This window comes from Python bivittatus, unplaced genomic scaffold (assembly GCF_059951505.1).
Source record: "Python bivittatus isolate LINGU-HERP-01145 unplaced genomic scaffold, Pbiv_v1 ctg000330_np1212, whole genome shotgun sequence".
NCBI classification, from domain to species: domain Eukaryota; kingdom Metazoa; phylum Chordata; class Lepidosauria; order Squamata; family Pythonidae; genus Python; species Python bivittatus.
In genome coordinates, this window is record NW_028277058.1 from 36,662,439 (window position 1) to 36,689,798 (window position 27,360).

Here is a 27,360-nt window from a genome sequence, read left to right on the forward strand (position 1 = left end):
GGCGGGGTTTTTGTTTTGCTCCTCTGGTAGTTCCTTGATTAGCATCTGTTTACTGCTTGATTGTGTACCTTTGCTTATCTGGATGATGATTGCTGGTGATGCAATCTTCTGGCCTTTTGTCTCTTTTGAATAGTATGTAGATGCTGTTTATCTCTATGTGTCGGTTAATTACTGCCATGTTAGTTTAGACACAGCATAAGGATGGCTGCATTTATGGAAAAGTTGATAAAGCTGGCCAAGGTAGAGAGAAGGAGATAAAGAAGCCAACAGCACATGAGGTGGATAGACAAAGTACTGGAAGCCACAGAAATGCACCTGGAAGAGACAGTTTGGAGAGCTTTTATCCATACAGTCACCAGGAATCAAATGTGACTCAGTGGAACATAATGAAAACAATTGTGTGTGAGATTGTTGTCTGACGTCAAGAAATTTTCTATGAAAAGAATTTGTGATAAAGATTACCAAGTATTTTGAGTTGTAATGTTCAAATATAATTAACTAATCAAAAATAAAATCCTACATATTTAATTAAATTTAAAAACTTGACAAATTCACCAAATAGAGTTAAGATAATGCAGAGTATTAAGACAAATCACATACAGTATAAACCCATTTTATTTTAGGGAATCTATAATGTATTATTAGATTTTCTTTCTTCTGCCTTATTTTAAGATTTAAATAAACATTTGGTGATTTATTTTTTGCCCACTTTCCTTTAGAAACATAAATCCAACAGCTGTTAGTTATGTCACATTTTCAGGATGTAAAATATAGTTGTGGTTTAGAAGCAAAGTTAGATAAAAATAATCAAAGGAAGCTTATTATCAAATTGAAATGTACTTATTCAGAAAAAGATGACTTCAATAGTATATGGTTACAACACATGAAGCATACAAAATGCCCTGACACAGCCTTATCATGGGCTACATAAAATGCTGTTTACACAGCTTGCATTGTCCTTACAAAGTCAAAGAAGTGGTTATAACCTACAAAAACATTTGGACAACCAAACTTAAAAAAAAAAATCTTACATTGGTTGCTGATCCGCTGATTAACTACACGCACTGAATTCTGTAGGGACATCCATTGTTACAGCATGGTAAATTAGGAGCAAATTAAATTCAGGAAAAGGAAACTTCTTACAATTAATGGGTCAGGAGATGTCTGCAATGTTGCCCAGAATGTTTTATAGTTATGTTTTTTATTGTGGAGAATATTCTGATTTTTATTATTATGGGTCTACATCTCTCAGCAAAATTTTGTGTGGTCATCAGTACAATCTGATGTTTACTCAATTCAGTAATGTGATGCAATTTCAAAGAGCTACAGCAAATGAAGTTTACAGGTCAATAAGAACCTCTCAGATATTATGTCTTTTATCTAGTGAGCTAATACTGCTCTTAAACTCTCCAGTTTAGGACCTGAAGACGGCAGCAGCAGAACTAGAAAGTGGGCACACTTACCCATATGCACCCCGGACTGCAGACATGTACCTGAATATAGGTCTATTTGTCTAAGCAAAATGAATTTATGCCCAAATAACAGTTTCTCTTGACACACCTATTGACCAGGTAGCCTCAGCATCATATCATTTCTGTTCAATCACTGAATCCTTAGTATCCCTTTTGATTTCTTGCCAGAACCAATTAATTATGTTCACATCATATATTAGTATAGCCTCATCAAGACACTAACAAACATCATTCTGACACCACAGCTTTCACTCAACAAATCAGTGCATCTTTTTAAGATCAGAGAAAGAAAATTCTTTTTAAACAAGCACTACATGTTTGTTGTTGTTGTTCAGTCGTTAAGTCGTGTCCGACTCTTCGTGACCCCATGAACCATATTGCGCCAGGCCTTCCTGTTCTTCACTGCCTCCCTGAGTTTGCTCAATTTCATGCTCATTGCTTCAGTGATGCTATCTAACCATCTCATCCTCTGCCGTCCTCTTCTCCTTTTGCCTTCAATCTTTCCCAGCATCAGGGTCTTCTCCAAAGAGATCTCTCTTCGCATTAGGTGACCAAAATATCTGAGCTTGAGCTTCATTATCAATCCTTCCAATGAGCAATCAGGGTTGATTTCCTTTAAGATTGACTGGTTTGACCTCCTAGCAGTCCAGGGGACTCTCAAGAGTCTTCTCCAGCACCACAGTTCAAAGGCATCAATTCTTCGGCGCTCGGCCTTTTTTATGGTCCAGCTCTCACAGCCATACATTACTACTGGAAAAACCATAGCTTTGACTATGCGGATCTTTGTCGGCAAGGTGACGTCTCTGCTTTTTAATATGCTATCTAGGCTTGCCATAGCTTTCCTCCCAAGGAGCAAGCGTCTTTTAATTTCATGGCTGCAGTCTCCATCTGCGGTGATCTTGGAGCCCAAATAAATGAAGTCTGTTACTGCTTCCATTTCTACCCCTTCTATTTGCCAGGAACTACATGTTTGTAGTCAACCACTTAATGGAACAATACTTTTTTGTTTAAGATTATCCACAAAGTTCATGACTAAGCAGGGGTCAATAGGTGGCCCCACAATCCCTTAGTTCACCCAGAAATTCAGTAGTGTGATTTATAAACCAAGCAAATAGTGTATTAACACAAATGAATGTGCTAAGCCTCTTCTAGGCTTAGGAGAACTCTTTTCCTAATAGCAGGAAAAAATCATGCCCTGTATCCAACCATCCCAGCAAAGAAATAGGACTGAAAATATTAGTCTCATCCAATCCTGATCTCATCATTACCACACACCCCAACTGTTCCCCAATTTTTTTTATTTTTTTTTTTTAGAAATATAGTCCTCAGCCTCAAAAAGTTACCAACCCCAGGTTTATGGCTTATGCCACAGAAATTCTTAAAGGCTGGTAAGCAGCAGTGCTACTAACACGCTTAGAGAGGCACTTCACTTTTAGGAAGGCCGACATTCTCAAACCTTCTATTTTCTTGTGTGTTTTCTGAAATCAAGATCACAGTGGAAGAGATGCATCTGAATCTTAGATGGTTGAAGTCAAGGCTTATCAGGTGAAGAAAACAAGCAGTTTTTATGTTTCCAATTAAACAACATTCTGTGAAAATGTTGAAAAGATTACAACAATTCAAAGTTCAGAGGTCTTTAAGGATCTTTCATAAAAAGATAATCATAGGGTAACTAAAAACAGGTTCCATGTACAGTATAAGATCATGTAACTGAAAACTTATGGGAAGGGGAAATTACACAGAACAACCCACTTCTCAAATAATTTCATATTGTCTGCAATTGGAGATATACATTTTAGCAATTTATTGGACAAGGAAATTTCAATTGATACTGGTTGCATGACAAGAAATACCTGCTAAAATTCCCTTGCATATGCAACAATGTCCTTTCATGCCTGACCATTTCAAACACATAATCAATTTATGCACCAGTTCAGCTTCTCCTCCATTATAACTTCGTTGACTTCAGCATTTAAGAAAGAACTGAGCTAATTAAGAGATTTCTAAAGCTACTTCAAACTCCATTTCAAAAGAGTGCTTTGAAACATTCAGGGGCAAAAATGTAACACCTATCTATCTATTTATTTATTTATGCAATTTCTATAGCTGCCCATCTCAATTCAAGTGACTCTGCTCTTTAAACCAGCTTCATCTCTCCTGTAGACAGGTGGCTGCTTTAAAGAGTTGCAGACAGGTGCTACATTTGCACTCCTGCACATTCGGAATTACCTCTTTGGAAACAAATTCAAAACACTGCAGTCCTAATGCTTTTTAATTATCAAATTAATGAGCATCTTCCAACGTGATGTTTGGAATGTTTGTTATTAATATCATGGTCTACCTAACAGTACAGTATACCGCCTGTTAATAGGTAACAAAAAAAAAAATTCCCCCCAATTTTGGTCAGCTATGATTCTATTAAAGCAATCTATAGCAAATCCACTCCCTCAAAAAAACCTGAAGTCACTAATGGCAAAGAGCTGATTTACTTCCCATCCCAGTGATATCTCTGATTGCATTTTTTATTGAATTTTTTTCTCCTAGGTAAGCAAATATTTCTATTAATTCTTACATGTTATACTTGGAACCTGTGGAAGTAAGGCAAAGCCTGTCCTCCATCACATTTAAATGTTAAATCCTACTAAGAAGAATCTCACTTTCTAGCCATTATAATAATAGGTACTTTCCTAGTTCTTATTCACTAAGAACTTTATAGAAAAAAATAGTATTTTCCAACGATCACCTGGACTTAATTTGCTTTTAAAGCTGTGATTTATTCTGCAGAGGAGCAAGAAGTTTGGAATTTGCCTTATTTGTGCTAAATTATTAGAACTCTGTATTTATAGCCATTTTGTTAAGCAGAAAGGAGAGGTGGCCATGTGTAGACTGACTTTGCCCTCCTCACAATCATCTCTACTTTATTACATAGAATTATTGAGTGATTTATATCACCCTGTATTCATACCCAAAATATAAAGGAACTGAAGTAAAAAGGTCAGCAGTTACTTACTGGCATTGTAGCACCTTGAAATCAAACAATCAGAGGATGCATAACATAGAAACAACTGTATATTATTATTTTTAGTTGCTAACTGCATTAACAGCTCTCCTAGTTACTATTTTATGCCTTAGGATTACTATATGCAACAACAATTCAAGAACCACAACAGTTTCAAGCACCAGATAAAGTAAATTTAGAACAGTAATTTGACCAAAGACAATCTGGATTTGAGGAAGAATATGCAGCACTTATCTCCTTCCATCTGTAATTTTTAAAAAGTGTATTTTTCAACTCCCTTTATCTGGCTAAAGACCACAATGTATATGCCTCCCTGGGGAAGGCATTCCATAAAAATGGAAACGCTATTGAAAAGTCTTGTCTCAAACCAGCTTACATTAGATGTTATATCATACTATATGCTATATAAGTTTCCAAGGACTACTTTGGATGAATGGTTGTGGCAATTAAAAACTGAACACAAATGTGAATAAAAACATGAAGGCTGCAATTCTGTGCATTGTTTTCTGAGAACAAGCCCCACTGAACAAACTGAGCTGAATCTAAATAGTCATGTATACAACAGAACCATTGAAACCCACAAGACAATTGGTTCCACTAACTTCAGATCTACTCTATACATTACTAGAGATGAACCCAGAACAGCAAGGGCTACTTTCTTATAAGTGTCCATAACATAATGATGTAAATGTTTATTTTTTAAAAGTTACAATATGAGCATCATCTCCAGCAATGTCTTGGATATTAGTCAACAAGCTCTTGCAATGTCTAGAGGTTGAGTCATGGCAACTGGACTTCTTTTCTTTTTGGTTAGAGACATTTCGCTACTTGTCCAAGCAGCTTCTTCAGTCAAGTAGCAAAACGTCTCTAACCAAAAAGAAAAGAAGTCCACTTGTCATGACTCAACCTCCAGACAATTCCACCTGGATGACTGAGAATCTTCATAAACAAGCTCTTGCAATGTGCATTTGACTTTAAAAAAATAGGTAAACAAAAGTAATGAAAGATCATTCTTTATCCTCTGGTTCTCTCTCTCTCTCTCTCTCTCACACACACACACACACACACACACACAGAAACTGCATTGTGAGATTTCCTTGTAACTGAAGCACCATTTTAGAAAATATCACCACTGTTCTCAGAATCTGCTACAAGCAAGAGACAAATTATTCTTTCCATTGCAATTAATAATATTTGGGAATTACTCTTAATATGCAAATATTCTCAGAAGCTCAGAAATAAACAGTTAATTTATTCTTCCCTACAAATATAACCATCAGGGTTCTCTTGTGATGTTACATATTATCAGAGATTCCTTTGCCTGGACTGAAGTCCAGACTCTCCACTTGTATTACGTGCCAGATGACCAGTCAAGAGAAACTGCTGTTGACATGGAATTGATTTAGAGAAGTGGCAAAAACTATGGTCTCAAAACTATAAAATGACAATGTCAACTGCATATAAAGAAAACTTGTATAAGATGTTTTACAGGTGGCATTTACCCCCAGCGAGGATCGCGAGAATGTATAAGAACAAGTCCGATAAATGTTGGAAGTGTCATCAGATACCCGGTTCATATTACCATATGTGGTGGACATGCCCAGAAGCCAAAAGATATTGGATTAAAATCCACACATGGTTGGAAAAAATGACAAAACAACATATAGACTTTAAACCAGAGACATTTTTACTGGGAATTATATCAGAAACATATAGTAAAGGACTGAAATATCTGATTGTAAATGTTTTGACAGCGGCTAGAATTGTATTTGCTAAGAATTGGAAGAATGAAAAAATACCTATGCAGGAAGAAATTATTAAGAAAATTATGGAATGTGCTGAGATGAGTAAATTGACATTTGAATTTAAAGAGCAAGAAGACAAACAATTTTATATGATATGGGATTTGTTTTATCAATGGTTGGATGAAAAGATATAGTAATGTAATAGATTAGGAAATTATATAATAGAAACTTGATAAATTGATATAAATTACTATATATATATATATATATATATATATATATATATATAATCAATGGATAAAAATGATACAAATCTTATAATGAAAGCTGGTGTTATAGATAGACTAGTAACAAATGAATAATAATTGATAACTGATAAATATATAAATATATGTTGGATAGATAATATGAGACTCTGTATAAATGGTGAGTGAAGACTATGAAAGGATGGCACAAATGATTGGTAACTGGCTGACACACGGTTTAAGATGGAAGATGGTTTTTATGTTTTTTATGCTTTTGTTTGTTTATGTATGTTTGTGTTTGTTGTAAAAAATAAAATAAAAAATAAAAAAAGAGAAACTGCTGTTGTAGACAAAATTAAATGGTAACCAGAAAGGGATTCCATCCATTTTGCTTTCTTGTATAGGAAGGAGCACAGCTGAGCTACCAGTTAATGTGGGAAGACTGAAGGAGACAGAGTGGAGGTTGAGAGTACAGAGGCCAGTTCTACAACAGGGAGTTTCTTGTTCTTCTGCTGTTCCACAATATTCATGAATTGTAATGAAAGGACAGCTGGGATTCCTTCTACATTAAATTTAATATAACATTTTGGCCACTTTAAGGCTACATAATGTAAAACACTTTTGGAGTTTCTGATGGTCCAGCAAGTCACTAGGCACAATAGTAAAATTCTATCAGCCTTCCCCAGGCCATGAGGGTGTTAAACTACAACTATAATAATTCTTAGTACAGCTAATTGCCCTGCTGGCTAGAAACATTGAGAATTGTAAACCAAAATATCTGGAAGATGCAAGATTGGGGGAGGCTGAACTAGGCCACTGGGTCATGCCATGGGTGAGCTCAGTCCTTTTCTTCTCCTCCTCCCCCTCTACTTATCCTACTGGCATCACCAGCAGCAGCAGCAGCACAAAAATCCAGCTAAGGAGCTTTAAAAATGTTACCAATTTTTGTGAAAGGCTGTGTTGTCAAACTGCCACTCTGGCTCAGCCATAAAAGATCTCTATCATCAACCCTATAGATTTTTTTTAGAGTGCTAATACTTTCAAGGTCTATTAGTAACCACATTTTAACAACAACTGCAGTGAATGGGGTAAATGAGGCAGGGGCAGGAGAAAATGGAGGAAATATTGTCTCTTTACTGCTACAGGGATATAATAGAACATCGATCCTGACTGCTAAGTGTGCATATGGGGGAAATTAAAGCCTCTTTCCCCTCCAGCAATTCTGTGGCTGTGTTCACATATTACACTAATGGTTTGTTTAGCTATGATTTATTGAATAAATCACAATTGGCTGGGTGCACATAAACCCTGCAAAGCACAACATACTAACCCAACCAAACAGGCCACCCCTGCCTGCCCAAATGGAGGATATACATATGTGAATGGTAAGTGTGCATATGTAAATGTGCAGTGCTTCAGATTTATCTCCAAAAGATAGCAGAAGTGTTTGCAACATTTTACAGCAGTCATGCTTTTCTTGGGGTTGCATGTAATCCCAGGAAAATGCATAGCTGCTTTAAGATGTCACAAAAAGTGCTAGATTTGTACTCCCATGTGCTCTGAATCACTTTTTAGAAATTGAAACTAAAGTGCTGCCCAGCCCTAGTAAACATCAAAGAGTTTGCACATGCAACTCCTAGCTATCAGCTAATACTATTGATGGCCTTTGAAATTAGAAAGTGTGAGAAATGATAAAAGTGTTGTTTTTCCAAGTAAGCTAATTTGTCCGTATATGCTTTAAAATAAAATGAGCAACTAGTAGTGAAAGGGGATCTCTCAGGCCCCTGATTTTCTAAGCAAAACATATATAGTGACACAATCAATTTACTGGTCCTCAGTTGCACAAGGGGAGTCTTAGCATAAAGAAGTGCCAGATTGCTTAAAATAAGAAGAGCTGAAATGCAGAAGATGTGGAAATGTGTAAGGGAGCTCGTGTACTTGAGTCTCTGAACAGAGAGCTAATGAACCAACCTGAGTTGGTTTTGTAATAGTTGCACAAGATCTGAAACCACCTCGCTGAGCACATACTGCTAACGTCGAAAACTGCCATAGAAGGAAATAAATAAATATGGGAAAGGGGCTTCTAAAATAAGGGTAATGGGAGATGTAAACTAAGGCGGGACTTCCGTGAGTTGTATTAGGCGTATCGGATAGGCTGTAAACTCCTGAGTACCTAACCAATGGGGAAATGGAGGAGAGTCTTTTCGCTCGGGCATAGGGAATAAAAAGTGCATGCATCATATCACAGGGTGTGCCTCCTTGCTGGACACCTGCTGTTGCAACAACGTACTATTTCAATAAATGGCCACGCCTTGCTGCTTCATTTGATCTTTGTCTTAATTCTTTGGAACTTGAGGTTTGTTTCTCACAAAAGTGTTCTGCCTGTCACATGAGACAGAAGAAATAATTTGCAAGATTAACTGCCATGCTAAAGGTATTTTGGCTAATTTGTCAGCACTTCCACATAGCTACCAACATCACTCCCCAGACTCTGAACCAGTTTCAAAATGGCTGACAACCGTCCTCAATGCAGCTTCCAGGAATTCCAGATTTACAAAAATACAAGACAAATGTATACCAGTTTAAAATGTCCACAGTAAACATAGTTAAAATCAAAACTGTAAACAATAAAGAGGAGGAAGAAGGCATACAACTAAAATACGAGACAAAATGGAAGTTGGTAGTTAAACTGAAATTAGAAAATGGTAACAACTAACTAGTTGCCAAATGCTCTACAGAAGAGTTCCATGTTAAGCAGCTTCCAGAACATTAAGAAGGATTGTGCAAGTCTTAATTCCAAGGGGAGGCTTTTCCAATAAGCAGCAGCAATTTAGAAACAGTAACTCCTGAACTCCATTCCCTTGACCTCACAAAACTGGGGTATGATCAGAAGCTTCTTCCAGGAAGAACATACTGGATGGGCTGATTCAGGTAGACAAAGGCAGGGCTGCAGGTACCTGCATGCTAAGCCTTATAGGGCTTTGGATTGCCCTGAGAAATTCAAAGATAGATGCAATATAATATCTGCCAACAATTGAGCCACTGCATCTTGTACCAGTTGCAATTGTTGGGTGGCCTTCAGAGGCAGCCCCATGTAAGCGTGTTGCAGTAGTTTAATTGGGAAGGGAGGGCATGATCGTCATGTTGCTTACCTCAGCTCACCAGTAAGGAGGAATGCCAAAACCAGCATCCTGCATGTGCCCAATCCCTGTCTTTGCTTCACTGTGTTTAGGGGAGGGGTGGGGGGAGAGTAAACATTGCTTTGCAGATTTGTGAGGGGGGAAAAATCAGAAAGACTCCAAGCCAGCCCTCTGCTTTCTTTAGGAAATCCAGTAGAAAGCTCACTGGATAAGTGAGGATGGATAAGAAAATGAGAATTGGATGAGATGGAAGTTCCTGCCAATGGGAATATGGCTACCTCCACAGGGCTCCAGCATTTTCAGTTTCAGTATGGAATGTCTGCAATTCTGGAGCTGCAGCTGAGCTGGCAATAATTTGGTTCAGCTGCTCAATGGTGATGATGGGATGGGATCAGAGAGGTGACGTGCCAATATGGGACAAGCACCAAAACCACATGTGGAAGTCTAAAGGGATTTAGACATCACCTTGGGGAAAGTAGGAAAGAACCATTAAGGTTTCTTACAGAAAAGATTACATGGTCCAGAGACTGAAGCAAGGATGAGAAAGAAATTCAAAATAACCTTGCCTTGATTTTGTTTCATATAGGATGTAACAGAGAGAAACGTAGACAGGCTTTCAAGATTTTGTTACAGTACTCTACAATAGTAAAGTACCATTCCTGGAATCCTTGCAGTGGCTGTTTCTTGACCTGCCCTACTTGAAAAGCTGACAAAAGTGCCCTGACTGTGAAGCTTTTATCTGCCTTTCTCAGTCCTGAATTTGGAAGGGATAAGGTTCAGGGAGCATGTTTGAACTACATACCATAATAGTAGTTTCTGTCACAAATGGCACTGGAGCTTCTGCCATTGTGCAATCCTGGAATATATCATTCCTTCTGAAGTTGTCCAACAACATTGGACTGTGGGTTGGATCCAAAGTTCATTCACATTTAGAGTAGCCATATTTTAATCATGACTAGTAATCTAATTATTGTTACAAGATCTAGATCTACTCTGTACCTAAGCCTAAATCCAATATTACAATTTCAGCTTCCAATTAACCTACTGTGGATTTTATTATTTATTATTATTTATTTAAAAGCATTGGCCACCCAACTCCAATGGATTCATTTTATTTGAATGTTGCCATCTTTCTCCTGGACAAGACTTCTTGAATGTCAGCCTTCACTTTACATGTATATAAGCTTTTGTGTGTGTGTGTGTGTGTGTGTGTGTGTGTATGTGTGTTAGTAGTTACTGCTTATATGGGAAAATTATTTTGGGAAGGGGCATGGAAAACTAGAAGGAAGATGTACATTTATCCCATCCCTCCTGTTGTGTTTCTGTTGCAATGCTCTCTAATTCTAACTACATTTGCTTTGTTCTTTGTACAGGATGCCCATTCTTAGTATGTTTTTGATTGTTTCTTTGTGAAGGTCCTTGGAGATTGCATTCTATCTATTCACTTCCTTCTGCTCCAGGCATTGGAATACGAACCATTTCTCCCATGGAAATTTCTCCTTTGTCACTGTCACATTAATTGAAGAGTTTGTCTCTGGTTGGGTCATGTAGCTCTGGCAGGTTATTTCCAGCTGAAAATGGCTCCTTATTTTACTACTATTTCTTTTCAAGAACTGGGAAAGATCTGCACCTGATGGATAAATCTGTGAGGTTAAGAAAGCCATATATCTTTGTGTTATATACAGAATATTCAGACGTATTTCAAAAATTAGTCTTAAATAATTTTAAAAAGCATTTCTCACCAGAAAACTATCTGTTCTTGTTTAAACTAGACTTCTAAATGAATGTCCAGAAATGCACATCAGCATATGTGTGTTTTCATAATGACCCGCTTTACTTTTAATGGTTTTGTGTTGTGTGCAGCCATTTAAAGTACCAAACTGTCCCCAAATTACAAAAGATTCTGACTGGAACAATAAAACTATTTCAATTCATCTTAGTACAGAATTGAAAAAAAAATATCTCTGCTGAAATAGAGATTTCCTAGGGCACAGATGAGCACTGGACTCTTATTCTTATCAGCCCTAGCTAGAATGTCCAATGGAACAGGATCCATGGGAGTTGTAGGTCAACAGTATCTGGAAGCTCACACACTTCTCATCTCCGATCTAGAGGTATCCGCCGCATGCGAGAGCCCATGCAATGTGAAGTGGTTCCCATAATTCTGCCATTGTTACAAAGTTTAGGACAGAAGAATGGTTGGCTTTTTAAAAACAGTTTTCAGAAAGCAACATATTTTCCCTGTGTTGTTTTTTCCTGGGGGGGCGGCCTTCTAGAAGCAGGGCTTGGAAAGAGGGAAGTGGTGGTTCTGTAAAACTCTACTGGCAAGACAAATAGAATAAGAACTTAAGAGAAGTGTTCTTAATCTCAGACACACACGTGGTCACCTCTTCACTTGAGGTTTGGCAACGTGCTTACTTTCCCACAGTAGCAGCTCTATTGCTGTTTTGGAATAGAGTAGCGCTTCCCACCCCCTTATTTCCCCTCCATTTCAGTCTGCAGGGGTCCCTTCTTGGCAGTCAGCAACTCTTTCTTTCCCTCTGTAAACATTTGGTGACAAGCCAACCCCATGCAGAAAACATTCCCTCCCTGACTTCCCCCATTCATGACATAGCAAGAAGGAAACTCGACTCCATACTTTCATGGGGGGTGGGGTGGGGGTCTGCCTCCCCTCCCCTTTTCCCCCAGTCATAATCCAGCTGCAGTAGGAAACACAGCTCACTCCAGAAAGCAGTACTTTTCCTGAAGGGAGTTTCACTTGATCCAGATAGTGGCCTTATTTATTTTTCCAGATTTTTGTTTCCTGCTCCTAAATCCTGGGAAAATCTGACAATTACTTCAGCCTCAACATTGTATACAGACTAGATTCCACTCCATGGCTTTCAGGAAAAAAATAACTTTAGACTGCCACATATATAATCCATAAAGTTTAAATCAGCTTGACAAGGTGAACTTTGCTGCCCACCAAGTGTTTCTGCTTGGCAGAAATGTTCTGCCTACAAATGCCCATTTTTCCCTAATCTGGTGTTTCCCTGAGGTGTTAGACTGTAGTTCCCATAATCCACACCCAGCTCCAGTAGGGCACGAGGTTAGAAAATGTTGCCCTGGCCAATAGAATTAGAGTTCTTTACAAAAAAATCTACTTTAACAATGATTTTATTGTTCACAACATACCTGAAAACAGGTTTACAATTGCTAAGCTTAAGGCAAAGATTTTGTACTGTAAAACTACAGTACAAAGTTTAGAAGGAAAACAGGAGTGGGTATTACCAGGAAATCAAAGGCCTATTAATTTCAGAATATTAGTATTTCCAAAATACTGGGTTTAATCAGCATTCATTACTTTAAAAAAAAAAAAAAAACAGGGCATTGCAATAATTTATATTGGATAAAGGGCACTGATCATATTAATTCAATCTTTATCTTTATTAATGCCATTATGTGCATACAATTTCTGTAATGCAGCCTTGCCCATGATCATACACTCTAGGAGTATTGGATGACACCCTTGTTAACTCCCAACCAGAGGCTGTAATGGGTGGGAATAATGAGAATTGAAATCTAATACACATGAAAGGCATCAGGTAGAGAGAAGCTACTCAGCTTGATTCACAAGCTCCTCATTTTCTCCAAGACAAAATATTAAAGGAGTACAATGAAAACATTCTACAGTAACTGGATTTTTCCCATTTGCATCACAGGGCAAGGAAACAAAAACATGTGCAAATATATTGGAAATCCACAGTGATTTATAGTGCTATGATATAAATCTCCAACATTTACAGGAAGTCAGAAAATGCTATTATAATGCAAGAATGGTAAATATATTATGCAAAAGATCGTTTAATTATTCAAAAGCAATCCTATAGTTCTCCTGGCCGTGCCAGATGCAGGAACATCATTGAGCAACTGCAGGAATTAGTAAAAAGAGGATTGATTTTGATGTGAGGTTGCAAATGATTGCCTTGATGCTTGCAATCAAAAAGTGGGAAAGAAGTGTGGTGGGAGGATATAGGTTTTATCCTCCCCACTATCAGGACTTTCTGCTTCAAAAAATATTGCTAGTTGCAGGTATGCGATTCAAAACATACCTGAAATCATAGCTACTCTGTCCTTGAGAGTGTTACTAATTTATCTTCTTCAAATTTTCTTGGATTTCTTGGATTTCATACAATATATATTGGGGTGTTTGCTTGTTTGTTTTATAATTGTATATGTTGTTTTATTGATTGTAAGCTGTCCAGAGTTGGTTTTAAGATGAGTGACTATACAAATGTTTTAATTAAATAAATATAATTTATATACCTATAGCATAATATAAATATTACTATTACAGCAATGGAGACCTCAAACTACCTGATATTAGTCTCTTTTATGGTGGGCAAATCATCAAAGAGATGCTACATTCTTCCTAAAGGCCATTTTTCTGCTGCATTCAGAAAAAGTTCAGTATTCCTCCAGTCAGAACATGTGTTTTGCCTAATAGCATAGTTGATACAGGCAGCAGCTTCTTCATGGCCCATTTTAGCTCTCTGATTTTAAGTGTGAGGGACTAGGATCAGGCTACTTGGATATTCCACTCAATTTGCTGCAAACTTTTACTATTTGCTCTGTTCAAATGTTTAGTAAGGTCCATTTCTTGAGTCACCAAACTCTTTTCACTCTGCTCTATAATAACAACATTCTTTTTTTCCTAACCTTCAAAGACCCAAAGGCCTGACTTCCTAATTGGTCTCTGAATAACAGAGTGGGAAAAGAAAGAGCACATAATAATTAGTATGGCTTATTCATGTTAATACAAATTATTATCTATATAGTCCTGAATGTGTACTAATTTACTATCTGAATGAACAAGAATGATCTGAGTAGCTTTACAGTTGTCTAAAAACATATTACAAATTGGAGATAGTTTGGGAAATGCCATCATTATGGAAATCTTAAAAATTACTAACTTTTCCTAACTCTTATCAACACCTTGAAGTATATTTTCTAGGTTTCTTGAGGAAAAGGTATAAAAATGTATGCCTAAAATGGGTCTGACTTAACACACAAATGGAAAAAAAAATCCTAAACCCCACATCATTATAGTGTTAATAACAAAGATAACTGAGGAGTTCAACTAGTTTTTTGAGGCACCAGTATTTACAAGATAGTTTTTGACATATATTCTTATGTGTAGTTTGCTTCTTATTCTTAATCATATAATAAGTATTCTACTGCAGCTGAACCAACATAGCAATTTTGTAAAGAAGACTGCAGACTAGCAGGAGATTTTATGCAGCATGGACATTTTAAGGGGTGTCTCAAACACTATACTGTAGTTTTTTTAAATTAACAACAGGTGCATTTCAAGTGAACTTCAGTGCCAAATAGATTTATGGGCTAGTTGGTTCCACTAATTTCAACAAATCTTGCATCTATCTATCCATCCAATGCAGAATTAGGTAGTCATTTATTTTAGATTAATAGATTTGGATGCATCAAACTCTGCAAAGGAGCAAATTATGCAAGCATATTTAATTCCCTCTATTATTAGAAGTTCCATGAAACCTAACAGAACTTGCAACTGCATAAATTAACAGAGATGAGGAAATGTAATCTTGTTTCAAAAGAAGCTATTTTCACACATGAACTTTTAAAACTGGACAAGATATATTTCTAACTTTTTCCAACTGGAACTCCTGTTTCTCTTAAAAGAGTTTTGAGAAGCATATTCCAGACTCCAAATCTACTAGTTTCCCTTCCCCTTAATTATAGAACACTAGTGAGTGAAGGACTGAGACTCACATTTTTTTTGCAGGTCTGTCATGAAATAAATCCCAGTAAATTCAGTGGGACTTTTCCTAAACTGTGTTCTAAGATCTGTGTGAATGTGCATATTATGCCTCACTGTACTCTTACTCAAGACAATGAAGATTATTTGATGCAAATGGCACATATCAGTTTCATTCCTTTAAATAGCATTGAATTTATTACTTCTCAATAACCTCAAAAAAGAAAAGATTTAAACAATCAAAATTATAGTTATTAAATACTTACCTATTGATTTTCTCCAATAACACAGCCCATATGTTTCATAATTACTTTGTGTTTCTTTAAGGAAAGCAAAATTGTATTGATTGTGGGGAAAAAAACTCCAAGAAAAGATTCAAAATGGAAACTTTTCTAGGAACAAAAGAAATTCTCACTAAATGGTCTGTTACAGTGCAACAAATTAACATTCTTACTCTTACCCATCCAACAGCCATTATTTTTATTTCTCTGATGAAGCCTTTACTCACAGACTTAGCAAAATTCTCAGTTTTGCTCCTGATAACCTTCAAGAGAGCAATATCATTTCACAGACTCCCTGTTATCTATTTGGTAGAATTATGGAAGTGTAACTTTTTCCCCCATGAGACTGATTCATATAAACTGGGCAAAAATGTAAGGCATCTTTGTTATGCTTCTTTAGAATTTAATTGCTTTGCATTTCTTAGAGAAAAGCATATACTTCCAGATATGACAAAGAACATCCACATTCTTCTGTTTTCATTTTCCTTGCCTAAACAAAATCATTATCTACTGAGTCTAAACCAGTCTGGGGTCTTACAGATGTATTGAGAATGCAGTCCCGGAATTCCATTCATTGTATACATTAATACAAATGGGAATAAGTGTTGCATTCCAGTATATTTAAAGGGCATCAGGTTGGAGAGGACAGGATTAGAATTAGTGTGAATATAGCAATATGTGCTTCACTATCTGGGACCAACTGTCTTATTTATATGCTATTCATTTAAAATATTCAATAAATATCCTATGAATTGGTTTGTTAAAATGTGTCTGGGATAGTGTTTGGTAGAATTCTGACTGGGTATGAATGGAAAAGTTTATTATACATTGGTTTAGAGAAGGTGTATGATAGCGAATAGGCTTGAATTACAGAATATGTTGTATGACTATGGAGTTGAAAAGATAATTGCTTAATGCGATGAGACTGGTATATGATAAAAGTAAAGCATGGATGAGAATAAATGGAATGCTTAGTGAAATGATTACTAAAGATGAAAAAATTGATGGAGAAATTATAAGACATGCAACTGTGCATAGAAATATAATAGTATGTAGTCTGCTTCAAGGAATGAATGTTTGTCAGAGTAGCAAAAATGGTTGAATATAAAAACATGTTCCTGCCCATTTTATATTATGAAAGTCAATGTTAGACATGACAGGAAAAATATAAAGTTGGATGCGGTTGGATCAGTCAAATCAACCCTAGAGATTAATGGGGTGGCAGATTGCCTTCACATCCAGATGCAGTAGGAATGGGTTACTTAAGAAGTGTCTGTGATGAAACAAGAAAAGATAGGGTCAAGAATCAATGGGTGCCGAGCAGGTTGAATATGAAGGTGAATGAGCAGTACAAAAAACATTGGGATGGCTTGATCATTTAGATAATGAATGAAGATGAAATCACAAAAGAGATATATGCCAGAAGAGTGAATGGCTGAGGGGAAGGGGCAGACTGAAAAAATCATGGTGTGATGGAGCTGATGATCTCACCAGAAAGAGAAATTTAAAGAACCAAAGGCAGTGTATGAAGCTGTATATGGAAATTTTATTTATTTATTTAATTAAATCAATTTATATAGCCACCCATCTCACCACAGGCAACTCTGGGTGGCATACAACAAAGCTAAAACAGTAAAATACATTAAAAATATACAAAACAAAATAAAACAGAGAATAAAAGGATATTAAAAATAAGGGAGCCACCTCACTAATTCCCTCATACCCTGGGGTCCCCAGGCCTGCTGGCATAACCAAGTCTTAAGGGACCTCCAGAAGCTCAACAATGACGAGGCCAGTCTCACCTCAGCGGGGAGAAGATTCCACAGCACAGGCGCCACAACAGAGAAGGCCTGCCAAATGTATCTCCCTAGGCAATGGAACCTGTAACATGCCCTCTCTGCTGGATCTGGTAGGACGGGCAGATGAAATTGGGGAGAGGCAGTCTCTCAGGTAACCCAGCCCCATGCCATGAAGAGCTTTAAAGGTCAACATCAGCACCTTGAATTGGACCCAGAAACAAACTGGTAACCAATGCAGAAATGTGGAAGTTATGATTGTAAGGATAGAAAGGTATGGGGAAGCATAGTGAATGGTGCTGGGGTAAACCAGATTTAAATTTCCTGTTAAAAAGAATTCTATCTTCATTTTGTGTACTACTTCTGTCGTGTGTGTGTGTGTGTGTGTGTTCTTAGCAAATATTATTTACCCTGAAAGGGAATTGTGTGTTGGATATGTATGTATGTTCTCTGAATGTAGCTGAAATCACAACAGTTGCCCATAAGAGTATTGCAAGGTCTATACTGAAAAGACACTTTAGATATCAGATTTATATTGCAGGTTCCTTACTAAAAATCTATTTAGTGTAGATATTTTTTTATTGTATGCCATCCAGAGTCACATTTGGTGAGATGGGTATCCACATAAATATGATAAATAAATATTAAATCAATAGTAGCTGTAGCTTTCAATGAGCCTAAAAAATTGGGAATCCAAATGTGTTTGATATCAGTGCTAAAGTGACATATTCTAAAACAACAACAAAAAGACTATAAAGGTAAATACAGTTACTCAGGTAGAGGAATAGTTCAAATTATTGCTTTGTTCCTCACAAATAACCAAAGTCTAGTCTAACTGTTTCTAGACTACATCACCATGGACTGAAATAAGGAACTCATGGTCAAATTCTTCTACTTTTTTTTTTTTTAAAAACCACACAAATCTAACAACACAAGAAGTGAACATCTCAGGCAGAAGGCTAGGCTAGGTTTCTTTGTGTAGTCATTTTGCTAGGTACGAAAACTTCCTTGGATGGAAAAACTTTCAGTGCTGTTACTTGATCTGCAATCTAAGGTAGATGTGGTTAACTTCAGATTTACTACCTCATCTTTTGTTTGCAAGAATCAAATTGAGGGGCCCAACTGGGCAAAATTAGAAACCAGAAATACTATTTTGTTGTGTTCTAATTCTTACTTTATTTTTTTTACCTTTATTTCATAACTGTTGTTTTGAATGACTAGCAACCAATACCATCTATTTTTTACAGAAAAAGGTAAGATGTAAACAATACTTTTAATTAGTTAAGAGGCCAGTGTTTCCTAGACTAGTGATAATTTTTTGTTCTGGTTTTCTGAACTACCACTGGAGATCATTCCCATAATTCTCACATCACTCTTGAGATTTAAGGAGACAATTAATTTTGTCCCACTCATATTTCTGAATGAGTCACTGTTTTGAGTATCATTTCTGACCAGAAAGTACCAAGATCAGGCCAGCAAATTAGAAACACAAGAGTAGCAGTAAATTATGCAGAAAGGCAGACCCATTTTTAGATGGCTAACTGTGGCTCACTAGAGGCTTTGACTAACAGTAGAAGCATACCTATTCTTACTAAGATATCTACCCCAGCATAGTAGTCCTCCTCTGACACAAGAAGATGCTTCAGCACTTAAGAATGACTGGACTAACAAAGAACCTATGGCTCTCTATGTTAAGTTACAATAGAACATTTACATTTTATTGTTCAGTGGGGTTTACACATGGGTAAATGCTCTATGTTTTTATATATTTGCTTCAATGTACTTCATGTGTCATTAAGGCAACGTTTCATCTGCTCTATATCTTTATGCTAGAGCGCTGTTAAAAATACAGGAGCAAAGCCTGTGAAGAGATGGCACTCATATGTTCAACAGAACTTCATGGATTTTTTAAATGAATGTGCTGCTGTTGTAAGCCATGCTGAAGGGGCAGGAGATTAAAAATTAATGCTAGCCAGTGAATCCCTAGCAGAGCTGGAAACAGCACTGAGGTGCTTCCAGACAGGGTTCCTAGTAGTACCAAAGATATTATGCAATTATTGTGCAATAATTCTCCCTTTTCTGACATAAAGGTTATCTGCATCTACAGACAATTCCATGAAAGAGCTGAGTTAATTGTAAAATAAATGTCTTAGGTATCTGCACCATCACCCAAGAAAAATAAGGCAGTGGAGTTACATAAACATAAGAAACTTCTTTTATGAATTCAGACTTTTGGTCTACCTCACCAATTCCTACTTACTCTGTTTATCAGCAGCTGCTCTCCCATAACACTAATTGGGTTTTTATAAAGCTCAATAACTGACTTCCCAATTATTATATTTTTTGTATCACATTTTATGTCTCCCTTGTCCTAAGAAATTATGGAAAACAAACATCAACTTTTCCTAATTCTCAAAACTATCCTGTATTAAACTGAAACCTTGCAGAGATATTGAGTAATACCTAATTAGTGGCTGGTTCACACAACACACTATACTGGCTATGTTTGCACAACACATTGTGCTATAATTAGGTAGGCTAGTTTGTAGTTTACTAACCTACCTAATTATAGCACAATGTGTTGTGCAAACACAGCCAGTATAATAAGGTTATGCTTCTGTGTCATGAGAACTTAGAAAATGATGTTGAATAAACCATAGTTTCATTAATCATGGTAATAGCTAATGATCATCACACAACTGACAGTTTAAACTCAAGTGATCTACCCATTAAAATAGAAGCCCATCCATTACATCACATTATTTCTTCACTGCTTCACTATAATCTAAAATTCATCAATGCAAGTATTTCCTAGTACAGAAATAGGAGTAGGAGACACTGACTTGTTGATTTTGACCATTGTTTTGTAACATCTTAGAGATAAGTGGCATCTTAGAGATTTTAGGCTGCAATTCTTACCTAATTAATCAATTAATACACTTACCTGAGAGTAAATCCTACTGAATTCAGTATGTATTGGGGCTGCACATCATGCTAAACCATACAGTGGTACCTTTGCTTAATGTCTTGTGTGAACCCATCCCGAGTGGACATACAGCACAACCATAAGCTTGCTTCAATTGAGGTAGATTTTGCTCCACAAAAGTTGGTTGTTTCAGAAGTGTCAGTCTTAAAGGAACAAGATATTTTTATTGTGGCTGCCTTGCTGCATAGGTCCTCCAGAAATCACTACTATTTATTTCTAAAACTGCCCTTTAGTATTCAAGACCAAAAAAAGGCCTTTACATGCTAATAAGAGAGCTCCATAGCATAGTTTTGGACTATAATCAATATAAAACTGACAGCCACTTAAAGAGTTACAGATACTCCAAGTTATAAATAGTCAAATGCCTGGGGAAATCAAAGGTCTTTACACAAAAGGGATTGTAAAATGGGCATCAAGTGAATCTCCTTAGTAAGGATTTCCCCAAGTGATACAAGGCTACACTAATTATTTTGGAGTTATGGAGTTACCACATCTTATAGTAGGAGAGACAGGTAAAAAACCTCAATGACATACGCAGCTTTAAAAGTAAAGTTTAAAAAGAAATGGTTCCAAACCAGTTCGGATATGATCCCACACCCAGATCCCTGCTAATGTGATTATACCCACACATGCATATATGAAGGTACTTCCTCTTTTGCTTTCTTCTTACCATTGGCTGCAGACATAAGGAACAGAACTGGAAGAGAAGCATGCAGTCCCTACTGTCAAATGTGCAAATATAGAAGATATATTGCGAAGGAAAGCTGAGTGTTGAGTGCATATGACCTGATCCAGAGAGAGCCTCCACCCTCAGCTTTCTCAACTCTCCCCACACTGGTATTACCACAGCTACACCAGCTTTTATAGGCCCTACCTCTTCCACAAACAGTATTTCCATTCTGGCTGGGTCACAATGGCAACAATGTACAAAGAACTTGCTTTAGAGCAAACAGTCCAGCCTCAAGTCTTGTCAGCTTCAGCAAGCATTAGTTATTACCAACTGCTGCTCCAATTGAGTTCAATGTAGTTTAGGCAGAAAATGTTTTAGGTGCATGGAGTCCACTGGTGCTTAGCTTGCTCTCACCCCAGCCAACCCTACTCATACTCCTCTTCTCCCTTCAGCATCTGATATATATGTTATCCAGCATAAGATTGTGAAGGAAGCTGAAGAAATACTTTAAATGTAATGCATATTATTCTCCAGGAAGTTTGTAACCAAAAGTCTACTTAGCACTGATCTCCTTGTTGACTGCTTAATGTTCAGCTACACAGAAGAGAAGAAGGATGTTGCCATCAGATTATGCACACGCTCATTATCTGCCCAAAAGTATATTTTGAAGATATAAAAATATAACTCTTAGATAACTACAACCATGAGGGATAACTTTAAAACCAGAAGTATGTTGGTGTTCCACAGATGAGTACAATATGTCCATCAGACAAATGCAGCTCTCCCAATTGGATGCCCTCTTCCAAACATTTTTAGTCTCAACTTCCATTTAGTAGCGCTAGTGATCATGCTGGCTGGCAGGGATAGAAGTCCAACACTACCAAAGGGTCTTAAATTGGGTATATCCCATACTCTGCAACAGAATAGCCAGGGAAGAAATGAGGTGGCACCTTACAAAATGAGCCAAAGTAATTTGTTTTTTCCTACAAAAATCAAATACTTACAAGGATCAGTGTAGGAGTAGAAAAAGACTTGCAATGTTTTAAACCTCCTTTCTCAAATCTATCTTCATGTGCCAACCCATCTTTTGAAGTCAGAAAGCTAATTCCATGAGCAGTTTTGTTTCCATTACTGAACTGCTTTTAGGATTGCTAATTTCTTTTTCACACTGAGCCTTCTGTGTCTTTAATACCTTCACTTGGGGACAACTTTATCTACATGACAAACAGACATTCAACAGGTGAAGCTTTGTTCAAAATGGAGGTACAGATTTGGGAAAACATTAAGTGAACAAGATTTTGCTTGTCCCATAGTTGTAGAAGGAGTAGAGGTCCTGTCAGAAGAAGCCGCTCATCTAGTTCAGTAGCAAATGTCTTTTGCATTCACCAGCCATTTTAATCAGCACCTCTCTCTTGGTGCTTTGGGTACATACCACAGCATATGAACATATTGCAACTTATTAGATAAGCATATATTTAGAAATACCTGCATATACATAGAACTGTATAATTATGCCCAATATAAACATTGTTTGGGAAAAACAATCCTTAGGCATGCACAAGGCAACAATTTGCTGATCTTGTAACCAGAAAAATTATGCAGCTGCTTGGGAAGCCCAATTCTTGACAAATTTGGTATGGTTTTTAGTGTTGTGAAGGATACTTAAGCATATTTCTATGTATATGCTTCTAATTACTCTGATCTCAGTTCTCAAATCACCCTCATCTTCATCCTAGGATATACCAAAAATCTTTTTGACATTTTCTGTGAGGAAGTCCATAAAGCAATGAAGAGTGCTCAGAGGAGACCACAGCATTTAAAGCAGGCCAGGTTCTTGTTCACTCAGTGAAACACGATTGATGTCCACACAGCTGCTTCTAATACAATCTGAGAAAAAAACTGTCTTCCCCGCAAGCAGAGCTGGCACCCACAGAAGAATTGGCCTCTGTCAGGTTTCCTTTATATCTACAGAATCCACATCAGAGGTTGAATAAGAGCATCCCAGCTGGAAAGGATACTCTACTTTGCAAGAAAATCACCTTGAGTAAATACAGATAGTAGCTTGGGAGTGTTCCCATGGCCTGTGGTAATCTTAGGCATCATTCCAAGTCTACAGTTCATCAGCTTTCACTGCAGAAACTCAAGGATTCTCAGAGGGCACCAAGAACGGAAAAGGCATGGACTTTTCCTCCTTGATTGTCTCTTTGGCAGTACGATCCTGTTACAGTCTTCATCCCCTGCTTTAGTTTTTCAGAGATTTGCAGCTATGATTTTATGTTTGTTTTATTCTGCTTCATTATGAACTCTGTGGCAGGTTCGGCAGGTTTTTGAAGCAATGCAAGACCTGTTTGACCCAAGATTACTGGGATAAAAAAAGAATGTGTTTATTCAGGCAATGGTATTCTGGCTTTCCTATTTCCAAATCTCCTAAGTGCAGGAGGAAGGGGTGTGTGGTGTCTTCACCTAGTAACATACTATTTGATTTCAGATCTGGTCCTAGATTTTCTAGCTGACATGAATCATCTCATACAATGTCATATCAGGCAGAATTGGGATGATAGCTGGGAAGAAGACACTGTTCTTTCCAGATAGGAAAAAAGGGCAACAATAGAAACACTTTCATAAGAAAGTTCCAGGTAACATGAGATCATGTCTCAAAATAAGTATTAAGGGTGTGGCATGGAAATTTCTTGGAATGAGGGTGTGAGTAGAAAGCTGTTCAGTGCCAGGTTTCTGTTGTCCTGAATTAACTGTATAGAAAAGTGATTTGTGTTGGTGGCTGAGTCAGTTTTTGCTGTTATGTACACACATAGTAGGGGTATGATGGAATTTCCAAATAACTGTGTTCCCTCCATTGTTAACCAGAATTGGAATTATATAAAGTAAACTAAATGGCAACACGTAGTTTACCTTGGGTGATCTCAAAAATGCTATGCAAGGTTAGATATGTTTAATACTTGGATGGGAAACTACCAGCAATCCCAGATCTGTAGGGTAGATTAAGAAGTAGAAAAAGAAAAATTTCCTAGAAGAAGGTAAATGTCACTGTCATACTGTTGTCAAGTAAATTACATGGATACGGCCATGAGATTATAAGAAGTCACAACTGACTTGAGGGAGTTTTGATTAATTAAGTTCTGGTTGATTTATATGTTCATCATGTGATGACTGAACTATCAAGTGGTAACTGGCATAAGCTCCAATCTAACATCAGAAATATATCTTTAATTTGCTATTATCACTCCCACTCAGGCTTTTTAAAAGTTTGAATAGTTATGCCCTAGTCATCAATAGCTGATTTTTGTGAGGTACGTCAACTTGGAAACCAACCCAGAGATTAGCCTTCTTCAGCATAAAGCTTTCCAGATGTGTTGGTTATTCTGGAAGTTGTCATCCCAACACATCTGGAGAGTGATTGATTGGCAAAAGCTGTCAGAAATCTTGCTAAGCAGAGCCCTGGTTCAAAACTTCCATGAACTCGTCAGCTGCCTTAGGCAAGTCATCACCAACCTCAACTCTCATCTGTTATACGGAGATAATAATAGTAGTCTAACTCCTGGAGCTGTTTTTAAGATTGCTGAAATAATGTATGTGAAATACTATGAACATACAGTATAAATTATCCTGAGAGCTCTGCTAATCATCTGAGTTCTATTTTTTGAGCTCATCACTTCTTAAAAGTTTTGCTAGCCCTCCATGAAATGGTAAAAGGCCATTTTCAATGTGACTCAAATTACTTCCACAGAAAGTCCCAGAAGAAAAGAGGTGGTCCATTTTTTTTCTCTTCCACCCCTCCTTCTTGTTTGGCCTCTTTCTCCAATCCTGCCTAAGTAAGTCTACAGCTGCAGCACACACTCAGCTTCCTCACTGCAACACCTTTGCTGTGCTAGTGCAGACAATCACATATCCCAGGATGAAGCTGCACAATATGTCAGCTACTTTGGCACAATCCAAAAGCAGATAGACTGATCGAGCAAACCAACCCTGAAGCATTACCAGTGGCCCTATAGACCAAAGAAAGGCACAAAGCCTGGCTATTAAAAATAGTTGCTGGTTTTTAAAAATTAAGATAAGAAAGGGGTGAGTGGGCAGGAGAGGACAGTCTCTGCGCTTGTTTGTTCTTTAACCTTCCTGGTATTCAACAACACCCACCCTGGACACTCATTTGCTGCCTACAAAATACTGCAGACTGGGCACAAATGCACCATGAGTGGCCTCCTGGCACAGGGAAGCTAGGAGCAAACAGGCCCTTGCTGCAGCACCGGTGGCAGCCTTCCTTGAAGCATATGTCTCTTTCTAGGTGGGGAAGGCAAAGCCAAGGAGGCTTGTAATCAACCCTGGCTTTGCAGCACATGAAGTCCCCAAATTCAGCCTGCCTTAACTATTCCCTGCACTCCTGAGCTAGACAGGCAGCTGCAGGGAAATCAGGGATCATCTGGGGATTTAGGGATGTTGGCACACACACATGCATACACAATTATTTTGGATGTTAAATACTGGTAAGAAATGGAAAGCATGGCGGGGGGGGGGGAGTTCTCCACTAGACACTGATCTCTAGGATAGCTTCCCCCAGCTGGCATATTTCAAATGGACTGGGGTACAAACCCCATTACTCTTGGCCAACAAGGCCACACAGCCTGGGGGATAATAAGAGTTGTCGTCCATCATGGAAGGTCCCACGTAGAAGAAAGCCAGGCTGGGAGGACTCATCCTCCAAACCCCTAAGCTTCAGAGAATGGGTCAAATTGGAGCAACCTCCTTCCACCTTCCCTGCCCAGTGTCTCAACATCTCCAGGGCTCCTCTCCCAGGAAGCCCTCAGTTCTCCATCCCTTTCCTAATCAAACACAAAGAAGGTGGGGAAGGGGAGCTGGGGGTGCATCTGGAGGAAGGGACGCCTAAGGAAGAGGGCAAGAGGAGAGAGCCAGCAAGTGGGGCGAAGGAGGGCCCGACGGGGGCATTGCACGAGATGGAAATAGACAAAAGGGAAAATGGGTGGAAGGAGGTCGACAGAGGTGACAGAAGGGGAGACGAGGGGAAATAAGCGGCAGGGCTGGGGTTAGTCCATGGGGAGGTGAGCGGAGCGGAGCGCAGGGTTCCTTCCCCGGGGGGTGCTGAGCCGCCTCGCACTCACCCATCGCCCGTTGTCTTTCAGCAGCGGCGGCGGCGGCGGCGACTCCTCTGCCTCCTGGGCCCCCGGTGGAGAGATGCGGGGATCCTCAGCGGCGTCTCGCCCCATTCCTGATTCTGGCAACCGTGGCCGCCCCCCGGCATGGCTCAGCCCGGCTGGGAGCCCGCCACCTCCCGCCCTCCGCCCCGGCAGCAGCGCAGCCTCTGCAGGGGCGGAAGGGGGCGAGCCAGCCACAAACGGGGTGCGGAGGGTAGTGGCGGCGGCGGCGGCGGCGGCGGCGGGCAGAGCGAGCGATCGATCGATCGCCCAGGCTGCTGGTGATCGCAGCCGCGGGGGGAATCACTTCCCGCACAAAAATAACTAAATACCCTAATAATAATAATAATATGATCAAAGCTCCTCCCTCGTCTCCTCCTCCTCCTGGAAGCCTTGCACCAGCCGAAGGAGGGAGCCCGATGCTAACGGGATAGAGAAATCGGCGACTGGGAGGGCTTCGATTTCCCCCCTTGGCTGTGGCAGCGCCTGGCAGGTCAGTCTCCTGCCTAAACTGCGGCAGTCATTCAAAGCCGTGCGTGCAAGCGGAGCCCTCCCTCCCTCCCTCCCTCCCTCCCTCCGTCTTCCGCCCCCCGCTGCCCATCTATCGCTCTGCCCCCGAGGCGCCTTCCCAGTCGCCTACCAGCTTTCCCACCACCTCCCGCCCTTCTCCGGTTTAAAAATATCCCGATTGTCCCCCTCCAGACGCAAAGCAGGGTGTGAGGGGGCGGGGGAATGAGCTTCTCGAACAGCTCGGGGAGGGGGAGTGGAGGGAGGAAGATTAAGTCATCCGAGCATCATTCTGGCCATCAGAGAGACAGGCAGGTCAGTGCGAGCGCGTGTCCCCCCCCCCCCGCTTTACTCTTGAAAGCGCCCCCTCCCAGTTTCTAAGAACGAACAGCACAAATGGACGGATCTTGGAGCTCGAGTAGAAAACTCGAGGCTTTGCTGCTGGAGACCAGCCCTCTTTCCCTGCTCTCCGTACACACGCGATCCTGTTCTACCTCCGCAATGGAAAGGAACACAAAGGAACGCCTTGTGGTCAGGCGCCGGCGGGGGGCGGAGAGGGAG

At 38.9% G+C, this 27,360-nt stretch overlaps 1 protein-coding gene across 1 annotated transcript in view; it reads right to left on the reverse strand.

Moving 5' to 3' along the window:
- MGAT3 (beta-1,4-mannosyl-glycoprotein 4-beta-N-acetylglucosaminyltransferase) overlaps positions 1 to 26,823 on the reverse strand; it is a 42,869-nt gene extending 16,046 nt beyond the window's left edge. Inside the window, exon 1 of the mRNA XM_015890351.3 lies at positions 26,260 to 26,823. The gene's annotated coding sequence lies outside the window, so the exon portion shown is untranslated. The remainder of the gene's footprint in view (positions 1 to 26,259) is intronic.
- Positions 26,824 to 27,360: the final 537 nt, after the last annotated feature.